The following is a 17,568-nucleotide window of genomic DNA, read 5'->3' as shown; positions in this document are numbered from 1 at the left end:
CCCTAAGAGCCTCTTCGTGGAGTTCCCTTCCAGGGGCCATTCCCTGCAGTTCCTGTGGTCTCCCATGTTCCCTAACGTTTTGTTTATTGTAAAATAGAGTATGCCTCTAGATTTGATCCACAACTTCAAAGTAATGTTACTATGGGAGGTAACTGCTACATATTCTTTTCTTTTCTTTTCTTTTCTTTTTTTTTTTGTATACCTGACTGTCCTGAACACGGTTTGTAGACCAGACTGGCCTCGAGCTCACAGCGACCCGCCTGCCTCTGCTTCCCGAGTGCTGGGATTAAAGGCGTGTGCCACCACCGCCTGGCAATAGTGCATATTCTTTCAGACGCAGGTGGAGAATGACCACCTCATGTAGGTTCCTGCCATGGTCCAGGGCGCTCTGAGACAGTCTCTCCATTTTATTCTCTTCCTTGCTCAGGAGCCTGGGAGACAGGGGTGCACCTTGCTCCCTCTTGGTGAGTCAGCACTTGCTGTATGGCCGGCCTGTAAGCACAGGTTGTAACCATTTCCTATCTGGATTCCTGCTCTTCTTCCAAATATGGCTGGAGGCTCATTGTGGGAGGCTCTAGGCTGCTTGAGTTAGACCCAAAAGAACCAAAGAATTTACGTTTGGCTGATGGCCTGGTAGGTACCAGTTTGAAGGAAGTTTTCTGGGCAAAGGTGGAGAGAAGAGATGGGACTCTCCATGGTCCTGGGCAAAGAGCCTGGGGTGGGAGGTGGGGGATGTAAACAGCCTGGGCCGCGTCACTCTACTGGTTCTGGATTGTGGCTTACCTTGCTGCCGATTACGTTCAAAACTGGACACAGCATGTTCAGTTGTCATCCCTCATCTTTGGGACAAGAAGAATGATACCTGGAGAGAACATGAGGCCCAGGGATGCCCCCTTCTTTTCCCCACATCAGGGATGAACCCCAGTTGCTATATTCTTGAGGCCCTGGCTCCATCAGGAGAATTAGAAACTGAGCAGTCAGCAGGGAGTGGTGGCGCACGCCTTTAATCCCAGCACTCCGGAGGCAGAGGCAGGCTGATCGCTGTGAGTTCGAGGCCAGCCTGGTCTACAAAGTGAGTCCAGGGCAGCCAAAGCTACACAGAGAAACTGTGTCTCAAAACAAAAACAAAAACAAGAAACTGAGCAGTCTGCCTCCCCCACACACCCAGAGGCACTGACTGAGTTGGCGGTGGGAACAGCCTGGTATGTACACAATACGGCCCATAGGAAATGCAGGCGGGGGAAGATGCTGAGCAGCGAATCCGGAATGAGGAGAATGCGGGCCTGAATCAGACCCTGCTCAGGAAGGAAAGGGTGTGGAGAGATGAAGTGGGGTTAAAGTATGCAAGAGGTTTCCTAGCTCAAGGAATGATTTATCATCCTGGGCCTGGGGCCAATTAAAAAAAAAATCAATAAACAAAGAACAATTTGGTCGGTGGTCTCTCCTTTCTTTCAGGCTGCCCTACCTAGGTACTACAGGAACAGGTTCAGAAGATTTAAGTCAAGGTGGAAGCCATTTTTGTGGGCACCATCTTTCCAGAGACAGAGTTACACGGGGCTTGGAATCATTTTGCATAGGAGGTGGGTAGAGTGTCAGTGTTTGCTCTTGGGCCTTGCTCTCTTGACCCCCCGCCCCTTTTTCTGTTTTGTTTTGCCCTTGTTTTTGTTTTTCAAGACAGGGTTTCTCCTGTTGTAACCTTGGCTGTCCTGGACTCGCTTTGTAGACCAGGCTGGCCTCGAACTCACAGCAATCCGCCTGCCTCTGCCTCCCGAGTGCTGGGATTAAAGGCGTGCGCCACGACTGAGAGCCCAGCTTGACCCCATTTTTTAACTCTAGCCTTTTCTCTCCTCGGTTATTCAAATATGGCCTGAATCCAGAACAAAGTCGTTCCCACACGAAGATCCGCTGGGCTAGTCGTGGGCTGCACTGGCTATTTTACAAGTTAATTTGCATGTGGGTAGATGGGCCTCTGAAGAGGAAGTTTGGTGAAAGGGCAGGGTTGGCGTGGGAGGGAAGGGAGGGTTCCAAATCTTACACTCAAGAACGCCTTTTTGTTTGTTTGTTTGTTTTTGTTTAATGCAACAATAGGTTCTATTGGCCTTGAACAGGAAGTCTCAGATAAAGCTTCGTGGGAGAACAATGTCACCAAGACCTAATGTTCCCTGTAGCCTTTTATTTCAGCCCTCCCCACTAACAGCTCTGTCTCAGGCTGGTTCCACCCCAACTGGTGCCGACAAAGGCTTTCCAGCCTTTCTCCAGGAAGAAGGTCAGCGTCCCTTCTGTAAGATAACTCAATGTTCTGGGACTGTTTGGTTGACCCTCCAAGCCGTGGCTGGAGGCAGGATGGTGGTACAGGTGAGTGCCGGACAGCAGGAGTTTAATCATGGTGCACGTTAGAACTGAGTTGAGGCTTTTACCTCACTTGTGTCAACAGGGCTGGGCTGACAAGAAATAGCCTCTTCCTCTACAACCTCTTAGAGAGGGATCTGCTAGGAAGAGCTGAGGGGCTTCTCTGGGGCCCTGACTGCAAAATAGGACACAGGTAAGGTAGAAAGAAAAGCCTTCTGTCTCTTTCTGTAGAGAAAGAGCGACTGGCAGCGCGAGGTGTCAACCCTAGGAAGCAAGGATTTCAGATGTAGAATGCCCTAGGTAGGGCCAGGCAAAGGTCCCTGCTGCCTTGTTCCCAGGGGACTTGAACAGAGCGTAGGAGAAGCAAGAACACACTGGCCATGAGATACACCAGGTGGCCAGGGGACTTCCAGAGGTGGTCAAGCAGCCAGCTGAGGAGCCTTCCCAGATTGCGGCACCCAGGTACTGCCACAGGCATATTAATAGACTGCAGCACCCAGGTACTGCCACAGGCATATTAATAGACTGCAGCACCAGGTACTGCCACAGGCATATTAATAGACTGCAGCACCAGGTACTGCCACAGGCATATTAATGGACTGCATGGTAAGAAGCTCGGCCTGGGGCTCCAGGCTTGCACTCTGAACATCCCAGACACGCTTGCACTGCACGTGGCTGGTCACATGTTACCTTGAGTCAGGTCCCCACTGCAACCAATATGTCTAGGGAAATCAAATCTATGAACTAGTGGTCATGGGGTGTGTGGCGCTAACGACAGCCTCAGTAGCTTTATTGGGTGAGGAAGAGATCCAAGGGTTGTGTGCCAGCTCCATGTCACCTTGGAAGGCTTTCTGCAGTGTTGGGGTGCAGCAAATGCTCTCCAGGTGCTGTGATATGCTGTCTTAGCCTCCTAGCTTCCAGAGCCATGAGGTGAGTCAGTTTCAATTTATAAATTGCCTACTTTCCAGGGGCATTTTCTTGAATTTCCATTTTCTTGAAAGAGAATTCTTTTAATTGATTGATTGATTTTTCCCCCCAATACAGGGTCTCTCTGTGTTAGCCTTAGCTATCCTGGACTCACTTTGTAGACCAGACTGGCCTCGAACTCACAGTGATCCACCTGCCTCTGCCTCCTGAGTGCTGAGATTAAAGGCATGAGCCACCACTGCCCAGCGATTGACTGACTGATTGATTGATTGATTGATTGATTACTTGTGTGTCTGTTTGCTTTTGAGGCAGGGTCTCTCTATGTGGCCCTACCTGTGCTGGAGCTCTTTGTGTAGACCAGGCTGGCCTCAAACTCACAGAGATCCTCTTGCCTCTCTGCTCCCTGAGTGCTGGGACTAAAGGCATGCACTAGCACACCCCTCCCTACCCTGTTTTCTTTCTTTCTTTAGAGTAACGGAAAATAGGCTAAGACTGGAGTCTTGTGGTCCCAGAAGGCTGAAGAGAAAGTTGAGGCTCACAGAAGTGAATTGGCCTGTCTGAGAACGCACAGCCTGTCGCTGGCTCCCTGGGCTGGCAGCCTAGGGAGATGTCACCAGGAGAGGAGTAGGTAGAGAATTGACACAGGGTGTGTTCCTTAATCTCTCTGAAGCATAAACCAGATTTGATGAATGAGGGAATTCAAAAGTGACTTCCACCTTCTGCTTGTTTCAAGGTAAAACTGGAAGCCGGGGGTGGTGGTGCACACCTTTAATCCCAGCACCTGGGAGGCAGAGGCAGGTGGATCGCTGTGAGTTCGAGGCCAACCTGGTCTACAAAGCGAGTCTAGGACAGCCAAGGCTAACAGGGAGAGACCTTGTCTCGAAAAACAAACAAAAAACCAAAAAAACAAAAACAACAACAACAACAACAACAAAAATCCATGACTTGATGACAGTGGCTGTGGGACTGGCCAGTGCAGTCATCTCTTCTTCCTCGGAACCACTCAGCACACCTTTGCCCTCACAGTCAGGGGCGCGCTGTGTTACACGCTGAGTTTGGGCTCACATCCGAGGAACCCCAAAGAACATTCTGTTTCCTTTGTCCTCTTGTACATATCATTTCTCAGAAGGAACCCTGTATTACTTATCAGTCCATGTTTTCTCAGTTACAATAACGCTTCCATCTCTCCACTCGGAGGTAGCACCCAAGTTTCGAGTTGGGGAGTCCCCAGTTCACCTCTGTCACACACACTCCCGGAAGTCTCTTGGATAGCGTGTTTCCAGAGCTTCATGCATTCATGGAGCTGAAAGTTTGGTGTTGTTCATTATGTGCCAGGTTTCAGAGACACACGGGAGAACAAAATCTTTGAGGGACCTTGAGCAGAAAAGCGGTGACAGTAAATACCCAGCTTTTGCAGAGGACTGTGGCAGGGGCAGGATATGGGAAGAGACTTGGCTGGACACTAGGGAACAATCGAGGGTCAGGAGGTGTGGCCATAATATTGTGCTGGGCATAGACTCAGAGAGAGGGGAATGGAGCAGATTGAAGGAGCAAGTCAGGTGACTTTGTATGTAGGTAGAGGCAGTAGGTGACAATGTAGGTAGAGGCAGTAGGTGACAATGTAGGTAGAGGCAGTAGGTGACAAGGTCCTTCGTGGTCCCTCATCTCTGTGAGCCTCAGCTTCCTTCTCTATAGAACAGGAAGTCTTAGGATTATCAAGTCTGGAGATCAAGCAAATATACTTTCTAGCTTCTTAGACACTGGGCACTGCTCCTGAGCTAGGCCATGAAGGAAGAGCAGGTGGATTTAGGATGCAAGATGCAGCATTGCTTTTGGGGGCTCTTGACTATGGGGCCCTGAAAAGCATCTCCCTGGAGTTGCTCACTGGGAGCTTGAATTTTGGAACTCAGGCTCTGGGGTGGGGGAAGATCTGTTCTAAAGTTTTCCATTTCACTTCATTTTTTTTTTTTTTAAAGAGAAGTGTTTCTGTATAGGTTGCAGCCTTCAGGCATGCCTCACAAAGAGAGATGGAGGCAGGGCTCAGCCTCCTGTGTTACCATGCTGCAGCCCCTCCCATCCTCTTAGGGCCATTAGGTATTCTTACCAGATCTCCTTTACCCATCACTGTGCAGAGTGAGCACACACCTGGGTCGCCTTCTCTGGACTTCAGGACTCACTGAGAGGTGAACTGGGGACACAGATGGAGAAACCAAAGGGCTTCAGAAGTTGAGTGAGTTTCCCAGGGCCACAGACCAGCTGTCAGACTTGGGTGTCTGTGCACTTAAAGTTCACCCTCTAGCAGAGCTCCATCCACTGGGACTTTGCGGTAAGAGGATGTATTCTCTCTGTATCCCCTGGTAAAGTTGCCACTGGCCGTGCATATAGCCGAGGAACTGAGATTCTAATTTTATTCAATTTAAGTTTAAATTCAGTAGCCACGCTTAGCTAATGGCAACCTAGTTCTTTAGAAGGCCGCAGGAAGACCCAGCGCTTGCAGCCTCTCATTCAGAGCAGTTTGCAATGGGTCCAGAGATCTTCTTGAGTGAAATAGTTTCCTCAGTGGGCTCCTGAACTCCACCAAAAAGATGTTCTGGCCCTCGAGGGTTAACTAGATATTTCCTGCTGCTCACAGTGTTCAGAGACACCAGATGGGGAAGTTGGATGGTACTGGAGGTGTGAAGGCCCCTGGTGGCTTCCGAGATGGAAAAAGGAAATGCCCTTTTGTAGCATCCTGGAATATCAGCTTCCAGGCTGGCATCTCAGGCAGTAGTAGGACCGTTGCCTGGGAGACGGGAACAGGAAAGAACACCCAGGGTGGGGCGGGGGCTACAGCAAGAACCATCCCGAGTGGCTGCATGCCAAAGAAAAGATGAACAGGCTAAATTGGACAAGGGGCAAAAGGTTGAAGAGATGCTGGGTTGGTGCCAGGTTCCAAAGGGTGCGGCGGGGGCGGGGTCAGGGGGGATCTGTGCAAAGAGGAAGACTAAAGGGGGAAGAGCAAAGCAGCTGCTCGGGTGGGAGTGGAGGCAGCCAGGAACCACACAGAGAGCAGAGCAGGGAGGTGCCAGTGCAGGAGTGCAGTCCCCCATTACCGGCCACCAACTTTTACACTGCATCTGCTAGCAATAGCCACATAGCAGTAAGTGATGGAGGCCTCGGAAATGACCCGCTTGCGCGAAACCTTGGCAGTCACCACCTGCCTCCCCGCTGTCTCCTCCATGGCTATGGTAAAGGCTTAGTTACTCTTCTTGCCCAGCAGGACGATTTTTTAATTACTTTTAGCCAGGCTCACCGAGCGTGCTTCCTCCTGGATTTCATTTCCGGGCCTGTTGAATGCCAAATTAATTTTTAATCACCTCCGAGGGGTTCAGTTTAATTACCCAGATTGAAAGTGACAAGGAGAACGGGATGTACAGGGAAACTTTTGGGGGGCACTTCTCAGGAATGGGGAGCCATGTCTTTCTGGAATGCTGTGTGAGTGGGGATGCCCAACGCTTCAGCTAGGGTGTTGCTGTATTTGAGAGCCATGGCATGCCCCGCTATGCAATGGACAGTATGAGAGAAAGAAGAGCGTGGGGTGCCTGGAAAAGCCAGAGCCCGGGGTACAGAGTAGTTGGGAGGAATTCCTATGTAGCTGAAGATTACAGGCATGTGCTGTCAAGCCCAGTTTACAAAACACTAGGGTCGGAGTCCAGGTCCTCATACTTGCTAGACCAGCACTCTACCAACCCAGCTATGCCCCAGATCCTGAAAATAGATTTTCTTTTGGCTTTGTTTTGTTTTTCGAAACAGGATTTCCCTGTGTAGCACTGGTTGTCTTGGAACTCACTCACTCTGTAGACCTGGTTGGCCTTGAACTCAGAGATCCACCCGCCTTTTGCCTCTCGAGTGCTGGGGTCAAGGGCGTGCACCGCCTACTACCTCCTGGACTGAAAATAGATTTTTAAGAAATTTAGATTTAAAAAAAAAAAATGTGTATGAGTGTTTTGCCCAAAAGTATATGTGAGCACCATGGGTGTGTAGTGCCCTGTGGAGAACATCAGATCTCCTGGACCGGGAGTTACAGAAGGTTGCAAGCCACCAGGTAGGTGCTGGAGATAAAGACGGGAGTCCTCAAGAGGAACAGACAGCGCTCTTGACCACTCAGCCATCCCTCTAGCTCTAGGAAATGAAATTTTAACATTATTTTACATTTTTGAAGAAAGTTAACTTTTGTGATGCATGGAAAACACTAGACGTTCAAGTGTGTAAATACACATAAACACGTTTATTGGAGCACAGCAAACACATGTTTGCGTATGACTGTTGCCAACCCATAGAGGCTGAGGTGAGCAGTTGTGACACACACTGAGTAGACAACAAAATATTTACTTTTAAGCCATTTCCAGAAGAAAAGTTTTCTGGGGCTGGAAAGATGGCTCAGAGGTTAAGAGCACTGTCTGCTTTTCCAGAGGTCCTGAGTTCAATTCCCAGCAACCACATGGTGGCTCGCAACCATCTATAATGAGATCCTGATGTCCTCTTCTGCAGGTGTGCGTGCAGGCAGAGTACTGTATATGTAATAATATAAATAAATCTTTAAAAAAAATTTTTTTTAAAGTTCTCTGACCTTTGACCTAAACCAGTTATTGTGACTGTCTCTCTTTTTTCCCAGGCTTCCTTGCAGCTAGGAGTGGCCACTTGTTCTACCTCTGTCCCCAGAGAACTAACAAAGATCCACGGGGGGGGGGGGGGGGGGGGTTGGGGAGGAGGGACGGATGGAGTGTGGCTGGGAGTTCCCACCTCCTTCCTCTCTGCACTGTGAGTTTGCCCTGGTGAGCCCACCCAGTCCTCCCTCTTTTAGAATCCATCTCCTGCTGAGAGACAGGAAACACAGGGTCATGAGCTCTGTGGTTCAGTGTCCTCTTATCCCCTCAACTTCTTCTATAGCTCCCAAAAGATAGTTATTAAAATAATCTTGGATGGTTAGGGGGATGTTTGAGAATTCCGTGAATGAAGGGATGGATAAATGAAATAAAAAATATAGTTGTTAAGAGGCAGCTACACAGAGTTGAAAGGCAGCCTGGAAAATCTGACCTAGGTATTATGTTACCTAACAAAGGAAACTGAGTTTCCACAAGGATAATTGGCTTTCCTGTGGTCACAAGAGTTAGGAGGGAAAGGTTGAGATCCCCGCTCCAAGGCTGGTTCAACTCCCTGGGCACACGAGTCTGCGCCCTCGGCTCCTTGAACGCTCCCTGAGGCAACGCTAGGCCCCGCTCTGTGGAAGTAGGTGAGGAATCAGCTGTTACCTAGGGGGAAACATAAAAGGAAATGATGAGTTTGGGTGACTGCCACCCGCTGCCTCTCCTTCACACCCTCCAGCTCTGCTCCTAGAACTGCCAAGAACACGTCACCGCCTTAACAGGCGCTCAGAGCATATTTGGAGGGTGAGTAGTCACCTTGTATCAATGCAAATTCCTCAGCCAAAAGTCACAGGCTGCAAAACTTCAATGGAGCAGGTAAAAATTGATGTCATATCTCCTAGCTTTGCAATAGATTGGAATGCGCATCCTGGTTTCCGCATAAGCATTCTGCAGTGCTATGCAAGCCCAGGATATTCATCACTTGCCGTCACAGGAAAAAACGGTATTTGTGCTTGAGAGAGCGGCTTACTATGCCAACCACGGCAACGTAAGCGGTCTCATTTGAACTCCATCACAACAGGGCGGGGTAAGGATTGCAGCTGGCCTTCTTTTATGGCTAAAGAATCTGAGGCTCAAAGAGAGTAAAGTAAACTTGGCAAAAGCCATGCAACCAGTTGGTGCCAGAGCCAGGCTCAAACCTATGTCTGTGCCTGCATGGGATGAGGGAGGCGTAAGAACACTGGAGACAAGGCTCTGTTGGTACAATGCCTGCCTAGCAGGCACAGGGTCCCAGGCACGATCCTCAACTACATAGGGCACAGCGTCTCTGGCCTGTCTTCCAGCACTCAGTGAGTGGAGGAAGACCAGAAGTTTAAGCTCATTCTCAGATACGTAGTGAGTTTGGGGCCAGCCTGGGAGACCCAGAGTTGCAAAGAATTGTGGGTATAAACTACAGAACTGCAATAAGAAACAACGGCTGCCCCTAGACTCTGCATGAAGAACACTGTAGTCAGAGAGCTGATGGGAAGAGAAAAGCGTGGTACCACAGTAGGAATGGGTGAAGCTCTGTGTGCCCACAGGACATGTCATTTTAGCAGTCTTTTTCCTGGGCCAGGCTCAGGGCAGTATGACTGCTCAGCTGATGTGTGTGTGTGCTAAGGGGCGGGGTCCCTTAGGAGTGGCTGGGCTGGGCTGGTGTGTGTTTCCCAGGGACATGCTGGTGATTCAACACCCTTCCCGACCCACCCAACCTCTATCTGGGTGCAACTTGTAGTAAACAAGTCAGAAAATGTCATCTGGGTGAGAAAACGATAGGGAGAGGAGGGGCTTCTAAGGTAACCCTCAGTCTCCTGCCAGCCCCAAATCTTACCTTGGCAACTACATACTGGATGCATGGCACTTAACCTCCCTCAGTGATGGCAGAATACTCTTCTTCACCCAAGCTCTGAACTTTTTTTTTTCCTGGAAAGTTCTAGAAACTCTACTCTCCTGGGCTGGCTCTGAGGTGTAACTTCCCCCCTGAGCTGGAGGGTCTGCTGCCCAGAGGATATCGATCAGGGTGGTTCTGGGAGGTGTGCATCAATTAGACAACGTGTGTATGCCATTAACCAGCAGTTACCTGGAGCCTGGCCAGGCCAAGGCAGGCTTGCTGTAAAACCACATTCACAGTATCAACACAATCAGAGGAGCGATTAAGTGTCAGAGTGTGAGAGTCACCCTTGACTCGCCAGGACTTTCAAAATGACAGGCAAGACAAAGAGAAGTTTGCCAAAAATGCCAAACAAGACTGCAAGGGCTGAAGACCACAAGTGAATTGTCTCAAAGCTTTGGAGCCTGGGAGGCAGCATCTGCTAAGACCCTGTTTCCAAGTCAGGCTGCGGAGGCCTAGGAGTCCAGCCTGTGAATTGTGGGCTGCGGAGGCCTAGGAGTCCAGCCTGTGAATTGTGTAATTTAACCCATAGCAAGCAGACTCTGCCTCCAGAAGCTGGTTCCACATTTGGATCATGCACGCGCGATCTTCTTCTGTCAGTCCCTAGATCCCCACAAGAATTCCTCCTGAAAATGACTTGCAGTTGCCCTGCCCAGCCCTCTGAGGTGGCAGCACGCCCCACATTATCTTGCTTGCAGCTCGGGTGTGACCAGCCCCACCCTGGGTGAGAGGGCAACTGTAAACAACCAACACGGGGAGCTCAAGGAGGAATGAACCGAAAGGGACACAAGTAGTGCTACGCAGGAATGTGCTAGATGACCTTTGGCCTTTATGACTTTGATTTTCACACAACACCGCCAGGAGGTCACCAGGTCCGGATGACACAGCTCTCCACTTGACACCCTGGAAATGTCCAGCCCTGGGGAAGTGTGACCATACATGGAGGGTCACTTTTCTTTCTCCTTGCCTGGAAGTTCTTCAGGAGCCTGGAGAGGGTCCCATGAGGTTGGTGTGGTCCTGTCTGTCCCAGTAAAGGGAGAGGGGTGTGGGACCAGGACTGAACTATCTTTCAGAGCAGCTGGGTAACTCAGGAAAGCCACACAATTTATTTTCACCTCCGTTTTCTCACCTGCACAGTAAGAATGAGAAGGAACATTTGTCCTGTCTGCCATAACCTATTGGGGACCGATCTAAGAGGGATAATGTGACCTTGGGGTGCAGGAAGGCTTCTGTGGCAACAAGTCCCATCGCCTCTTGAGTTTGCCTCACCTACTGCACAAGCAGCAAGGACATTTGGGAAGAGCTCCTAACTAGTGTCAGATCTCTGATACCTTGAATGTGGTTCACAAGGGGGCAGTGCCAGCATGGAATGGTGTAAAAAAAAAAAAAGTTCTGGTTCTTAGGGGCTGATGAGGTGGGTCAATGCAAAAGGCTGTCAAATTCAATGCCTGCAGAACCCAGGAGGTGGAAGGGAGGGAGCTGACTGTGGAGAAAGTTGCCCTTTGACCTCCACTCATATATGCATAGCCAAGACCCCACCTCAAGGAATGAATGAATAAATGTGTTAAACTAGACTATGTATTTTAGCAAGAGCCCCACGAGATTTGTGCACTCATTAAAAGTTGATGAGCGCTTCCTCCGGGGGTAGGGGTGGGAGGGGGGGGCTTGCTCTGGCTGTTCTGGGTCCATCGCAGTTCTCTGGTGAATATGATGTTTGCTCTGGGAGGATCGTGTCTCTCCCCCTACTCCATCCCAACACAGCGCTGCTACTGAACAGCTCTTAGGCTGGCCCTGGTGGCCTAGGACTCACTTCCAGAGGCGCTGGCTTTGTGCTTCAGATGGAAGCCTGGAGCTGGGAGCACGCATTACCACTACAGTGAACCTAGGAAGAGTCCCCAGAGAGAGGAAGGAGACACACAAATGCACTTATGCTGGGACGTGCAGCAGACAGAAAATTTCCACTCTCCTCCTCTCCACAGATTGACCCTTGTCTTTGCAATCCTTGTAAGACCACCTGGTTACCATCTGAATGAGCTGAGTGGGAGGTAGGGCTGTCTAAGCAGGCAAGGGTGTCCTGAGATGGATAGTGCTGAGAGATGTCAGACCAAGCACACGATGATGGCTACATCTTCAAAACACTCCACACTGGAGCCCTAAGGTGGGGCCCTTGGCAGTGGCCACCCTTTCAGGCAGGTGGTCCTGCATGCATGTCCCTTCAAAGCAGAGACGGGGAAGTGTTTTCTGGAAGCCAGGTTCTACCAGTCTAGGTTTTTCTGCCCTCGCCTCAGGCTGTTTTGAGAACTTTGGACCCACTAACTTGGCCTACTCACCAGCCTCTTTCAGGCTTCCACTGCTGAGAGAAGAAGCAGTGACCGGAGACTGGGTACACTGGCCAGGCCTCCAGGGTACTGTGAAATTTACAGAGCTGTCAGTTCAGTGGCAACCTCCCCAAACAGCCACCTGGAGGCGTGAGCTTCTGGTGTGATGTGTGTTCCTTGAATGCGGCTGGGGCCCAAAATGCGTTCCTCTGAGAGTGAGTGACTTCTGGGTTCCATCAGGACTAAACACATTCCAGCGTACTGGCATCCAGATAAGCGGGTCACTATTCTGCGAGGCTTCTGGAGTCTACACCCCCAGCAGGGACTGTGGGCAGGGAGGACCAGAGCATCTCCTTACACAAAGATTGGTCCTGTCAGGGAGGGACTGGGAGGATGTGGGCCTGAGTGTGAATAGGGCAGTGTGTGCAGGGCTCTGTGTGTGTGTGAGAGAGAGAGGGCATGTGAAGCTGCTGGTATAAACCGTGAGGGCTGAGAGCTGTCTGTGGGGAAGAGAGAGCAAGTGTTAGCCTCAGGTCTGTGAATCCACTGCCATGAGTGTGCTGTGGGCGGTTTGAGAGGAGAGTTCTGTTGCCTATGGGACTTGTTCTGTGTGTACATTCATATGACTGTCAGCTATGGCGGCTGTGAGTGGCGAATGTTATCTGCAAGGGGGGGGGGCTTGTGGGGGTGTTTCTGAGACAAGGGCCCTAGCTTCCTTGAATTTACTGTGTAACTGAGGATGACCTTTGACCTTCTGATCCTCCTGATTTCACTTCCGGTGCGCTGAGATTACAGGTATACACCACCACGTCCAGTTTATTTAGGGCTTCCTGCATGCTAGGCAAACTCTCTGGCCGCTGAGCTACATCCGCCCCCCCCCCCCCCCCCCCCAGCCCCACCAAGAGCCTGTTTTGGGCATAAGTGTGGTAAATTGGTGGTGGTGCTTCATGTGAGTGGTGAAAGGAGGTTGTTGAGATCAAGGTATTGTGTGTGTCAAGGTCCTGTAGGGGGAGAGGCAAGCACCCCCAGGGATGTGATAATACAATGTCAAGCTTGTGCTTAGTAAGCAGATGGGCAAAGTGTGTCCCGCTAGAGTCAGGCTATTGTCCCGAGGGTAGGATTTCCTGTCCCAGGACTCTGGCTGTGCTTTGGGTAATTCCCTCTTTATCACCTGTAATACTCCCACCTGAGGAAGTCTGTTTGCGCGCGCGCGCGCACGCGCGCACACACACACACACACACACACACACACACACACACACCCCTCAGGTGCTCCTTCCTTCCCCCACATCAATTGTCTTCTCAGAGCTGCAGCTGTGAGGCAGCCCAAAGCCCCTAGGTTGCACTTGCCTTTTTTTTTTTTAAGAGATAAAATCGCTGGTGACATTTCCGCCCTCCAGTCCCAGACGGCAGCTTTCAGCACAGATGTGTCCCCACACCAAGGCTCCTGAGGACTCCTCAGCACTCTTGTCATAAGTCTAGGGGATGAGAGACTAACAGTGGCAGTATTGCATGTTTCAGAGTCTGTGGCAAGCTTGAGAGGAAGTGGAGAGTGAGGGGCTTCCAGTCAGAGACAGGGAGATGGATTGGTGCTGCCCACAGACAGGCAGGGCTGTGTGGGGGGTGGGGTGGGGGGGCTTCTCAGCCAAGGAAGTGGAAGACTTTATCCACTCAACCCGGAAGCCTCCACCATGACAAGGCAGGTAAAGAGCCGTTGGCCACCTGCATCTGACTTTCAGATCTGCCTATCTTCTCGGGATCTGCAATACTGGAATTAAAAGCTCCCCTGACATTAGTGGGTGTCTGCGTGCCTCAGACCTTCCAATGTTTCATCCTCGCCAGGTTCCATTTCCTCATCTCCTCAGCCAGGGACAGACCCTTGTCAAGAAAGGGAGAAGCGGTCACACCAGGGAGGGACAAGAAACACCCCCGAGCCTTATGGGGATTCCAGCTACACCTCTTTGTTTGCTTTGTTTTTCAAGATAGGCTTTTGTTGTAGACCAGGCTGGTCTTGAACTCACAGCGATCTGCCTGCCCCTGCCTCCCTAGTGCTGGGATTAAAGGCGTGAACCACCACCACCTGGCCCAGCTACACCTCTTAACACACTGGGCTCAGCCTTGCAAACAGAAGTGCTTACCCGTCACCGTCGCTGTGCTTCTGGACAAAGCGACGCCAGATGCCTTTCTCCTCCCCAGTTCCACTGAGGGAAACTGAGGCAATAAACTTCCTTTCAATAGCCTGTAGATAGACTCGGGCTAGCTTTCCAGTGGCTCATCAGATAATAGCAGCGCTATTTATGTGTTTTGTGCGAAGTGCGGTGAAAGGGATCTTTTTTTTTTTTTTTTTTGGTTTTTTTCAAGACAGGGTTTCTCTGTGTAGCCTTGGCCATCCTGGACTCACTTTGTAGACCAGGCTGGCCTCGAACTCACAGCGATCCGCCTGCCTCTGCCTCCCGAGTGCTGGGATTAAAGGTGTGCGCCACCACGCCCGGCTCGGTGAAAGGGATCTTAAGGAGCTAGGATGCTACTATTTCCACTGCTCAGAAGAGAAGAAGGAAAGAAAGTCTTCCAGGCTCACATGTATCTGGAAACCCTGTGCTGAGGCCCAGCAGCTCACTGGCATAGACTGCCCACCTCTTGGGAAAAAGCAATTAGTAAGAGTCAGGCAGAGTTTATCCTCTGGATGCGGGACCACAGGGTGGGTGTGTTTAGGAGACTTGAGCCTAGAGCACATGGCTGAGCCCTCTGTGACAGCGTTTAGCCAGGATGCTGGAAAAGCCAGCTGCAGTGGGGGAGCCATGGAGGAGAGAGTGAGTGAGAAGTCAGCTTGTCCTGCAGGAAGTCAGGACAGGAGCCACAGAAAGACTGTATAAGAGCAAGACTTGCCGGGCGTGGTGGCGCACGCCTTTAATCCCAGCACTCAGGAGGCAGAGGCAGGTGGATCGCTGTGAGTTCGAGGCCAGCCTGGTCTACAAAGTGAGTCCAGGATAGCCAAGGCTACACAGAGAAACCCTGTCTCGAAAAACCAAAAAAAAAAAAAAAAAGAGCAAGACTCAGGTCCTGTGGCTGACCGCCAAGTTAGCAGCTAGCAGCAGCTGGTTACGGACCTGAGCCCGGCTGCAGTCCCTGGGTTTGGCGGGCTGGGCCCACTTCAAAGGCCTCTGGGTCTGTAGACAGACCTATGCTGAGTGTCTGCAGAACTTGCGGGATGGGGGACAGCTCTCTGCTTTGCTTTGCTCCCCGCATCTAGGGTGTGTCCTTTATCTTATTCTAACTTATTTGTCCCGGTGCCTGCTGCAGAGAAGCTGGGCTCATAGCATCAGGCATGCAGGAGAGCAAGCTGTTCCATGTTGAAGGCAGGGTCACTGTCCTGCAAAGGCATGCAAGCAGCCACAATGGTGGAAGGGTCTGAGCAATATAACCTCCACAGGCCAGCAATCCGTGTCTCCTTCACCAGTGAGAATGCACTCTCTGGAACTGGGCAAAACCCCTCAACACTCTCCAGGAGAACCCCACTCCCCTCTGAACAGTAAATAAAGCTAGTCACTAAAACGTGTCTTCTGGTCAGCAATCAATCTCAAGGAGGTTTTAGTTTATGGTCTGGAGACAAAACAGGGGAAACGTACCTCCTGTCACTGAGGAGGCAAAACATAAAAGACCCTTTAATGGACCCAGACATCTCTGGGCCAGCATGACAGTATGTCTCCTCCCTGGCAAGCACACAGGCTCCTTAACTGGGAACTTTATTGCCAGCAGCACAATGGAGCTTTGTTTATAGTTGCAAAAAGGTCATAGGAGGTGCAAGATGTCTTGAGGCCACGAATCTTAGACTCCTCCCTGCCCCTGTCTGGGGTTGAAAACAGGGATGGTCATCCATGTGTGCCACTGTGCACCTTGATCTGTTGTGCCTGCTTCCTTGTCAGGTGTCTCTCTCCAGGACCAAGTGTCTGCCCTAACTAAGATCCCCGCTGGTGTGTCTCTCACAGTGCACTGTAGGGTGAGACTACTCAGTCCAAAGCAGGTATGCCACGGGGAGCTGGGTAAGGGGACCAAGAATCACAGGGTTCACTCTGCCTCAACACTGGGGTGTGTGTGGACTGCCTGTGCCTTGTAGGACACTTGGCAGTATACCTGCTCTCCACCAGCTTGATACCAACAGCAGGCTGCCCACCTGCTGGACAACCAAAACTGCCCCCTTCACATTGCTCGGGGACAAGTTACCTGGCTGAGAACTGGAGCTGCAGGTGGGTATGGCACTAGTCTGTGGATAGAAAGTGTTGAGAGCTGTCTATGATGGCTCAAGCCAGTAACCTCGCAGGAGGCTGAGGCAGGAGGATTTCCTTGAGTTCAAGGGCAGCTTGGACTGCTTTGTGAGTTCTAAGCTAGCCTGAGCTATAGTTTGAGACCCTGCCTCAAAACAAAACAAAGCTAAAAACAAAAAGAATGATGTGTCAGGTTATTTTGTTGTTGCTGTTTGTTTTGGTTTTTCAAGACAGGGTCTCTCTGTGTAGCCTTGGCTGTCCTAGACTCACTTTGTAGACCAGGCTGGCCTCGAACTCACAGCGATCCTCTTGCCTCTGCCTCCTGAGTGCTGGGATTAAAGATGTGCACCGGCCACTACTCCCGGCTGAGGTTATTTGAATAAGAATGTGTGGTGGCACACACCTTTAATCCCAGTACCATTGCTGTGAGTTCGAGGCCAGCCTGGTCTACAAAGTGAGTCCAGGACAGCCAAGGCTACACACAGAAACCCTGTCTCAAAAAACAAAACAAAACAAAACAAAACAAAAAAATGGCTTCCACAGGCAGCTATGTTTTGAATGCTGGGTGGAACTGTTCAGGGAAGGATTAGGAGGTGTGGCCTCATTGGAGGGGGTGTGTCACTAGGGGCCCAAGCCAGGCTCTTAGCTACTGCTCTAATGCCATGCCTGCCTGAAGCTATGCTCCCAGCCCTCTGAAACAGTAAGCAAGCCCCCAATTAAGTGTTTTCTGTATGAGTTGCTTGCTCATGGTGTCTCTTCATGTCAGTAGAAAAGTAGCTAAGGCAATGAATACCAATAAAAGTGAGAGTTAGCCGTGGTGGCGCACGCCTTTAATCCCAGCACTTGTGAGACAGAGGCAGGCAGATCTCTGTGAGTTTGAGGCCAATTTGGTCTACAAAATGAGTCCAGGACAGGCAAGGTTACGCAGAGAAACCCTGTCCTGAAAAACAAACAAACAGACAAACAAACAACAATAAAAACAAGAACTGCCACTTACAGAAAGCAGAAGCACCAGGCTCAGTTCTGAGTGCTTCACTCACAATAGCGTCAACTTTACAGCATCCCCAGTGTCTACGTGACCAAACCAAGACTTGGAAAGTTTCTTTTGGCCAAGGTGACGCAGCTAGGAGCTACAGTGATGCTGATAACAGTGTTAA

This window comes from Acomys russatus, chromosome 5 (genome assembly GCF_903995435.1).
Source record: "Acomys russatus chromosome 5, mAcoRus1.1, whole genome shotgun sequence".
Lineage (NCBI taxonomy): Eukaryota > Metazoa > Chordata > Mammalia > Rodentia > Muridae > Acomys > Acomys russatus.
This window is presented reverse-complemented; position numbering follows the sequence as displayed.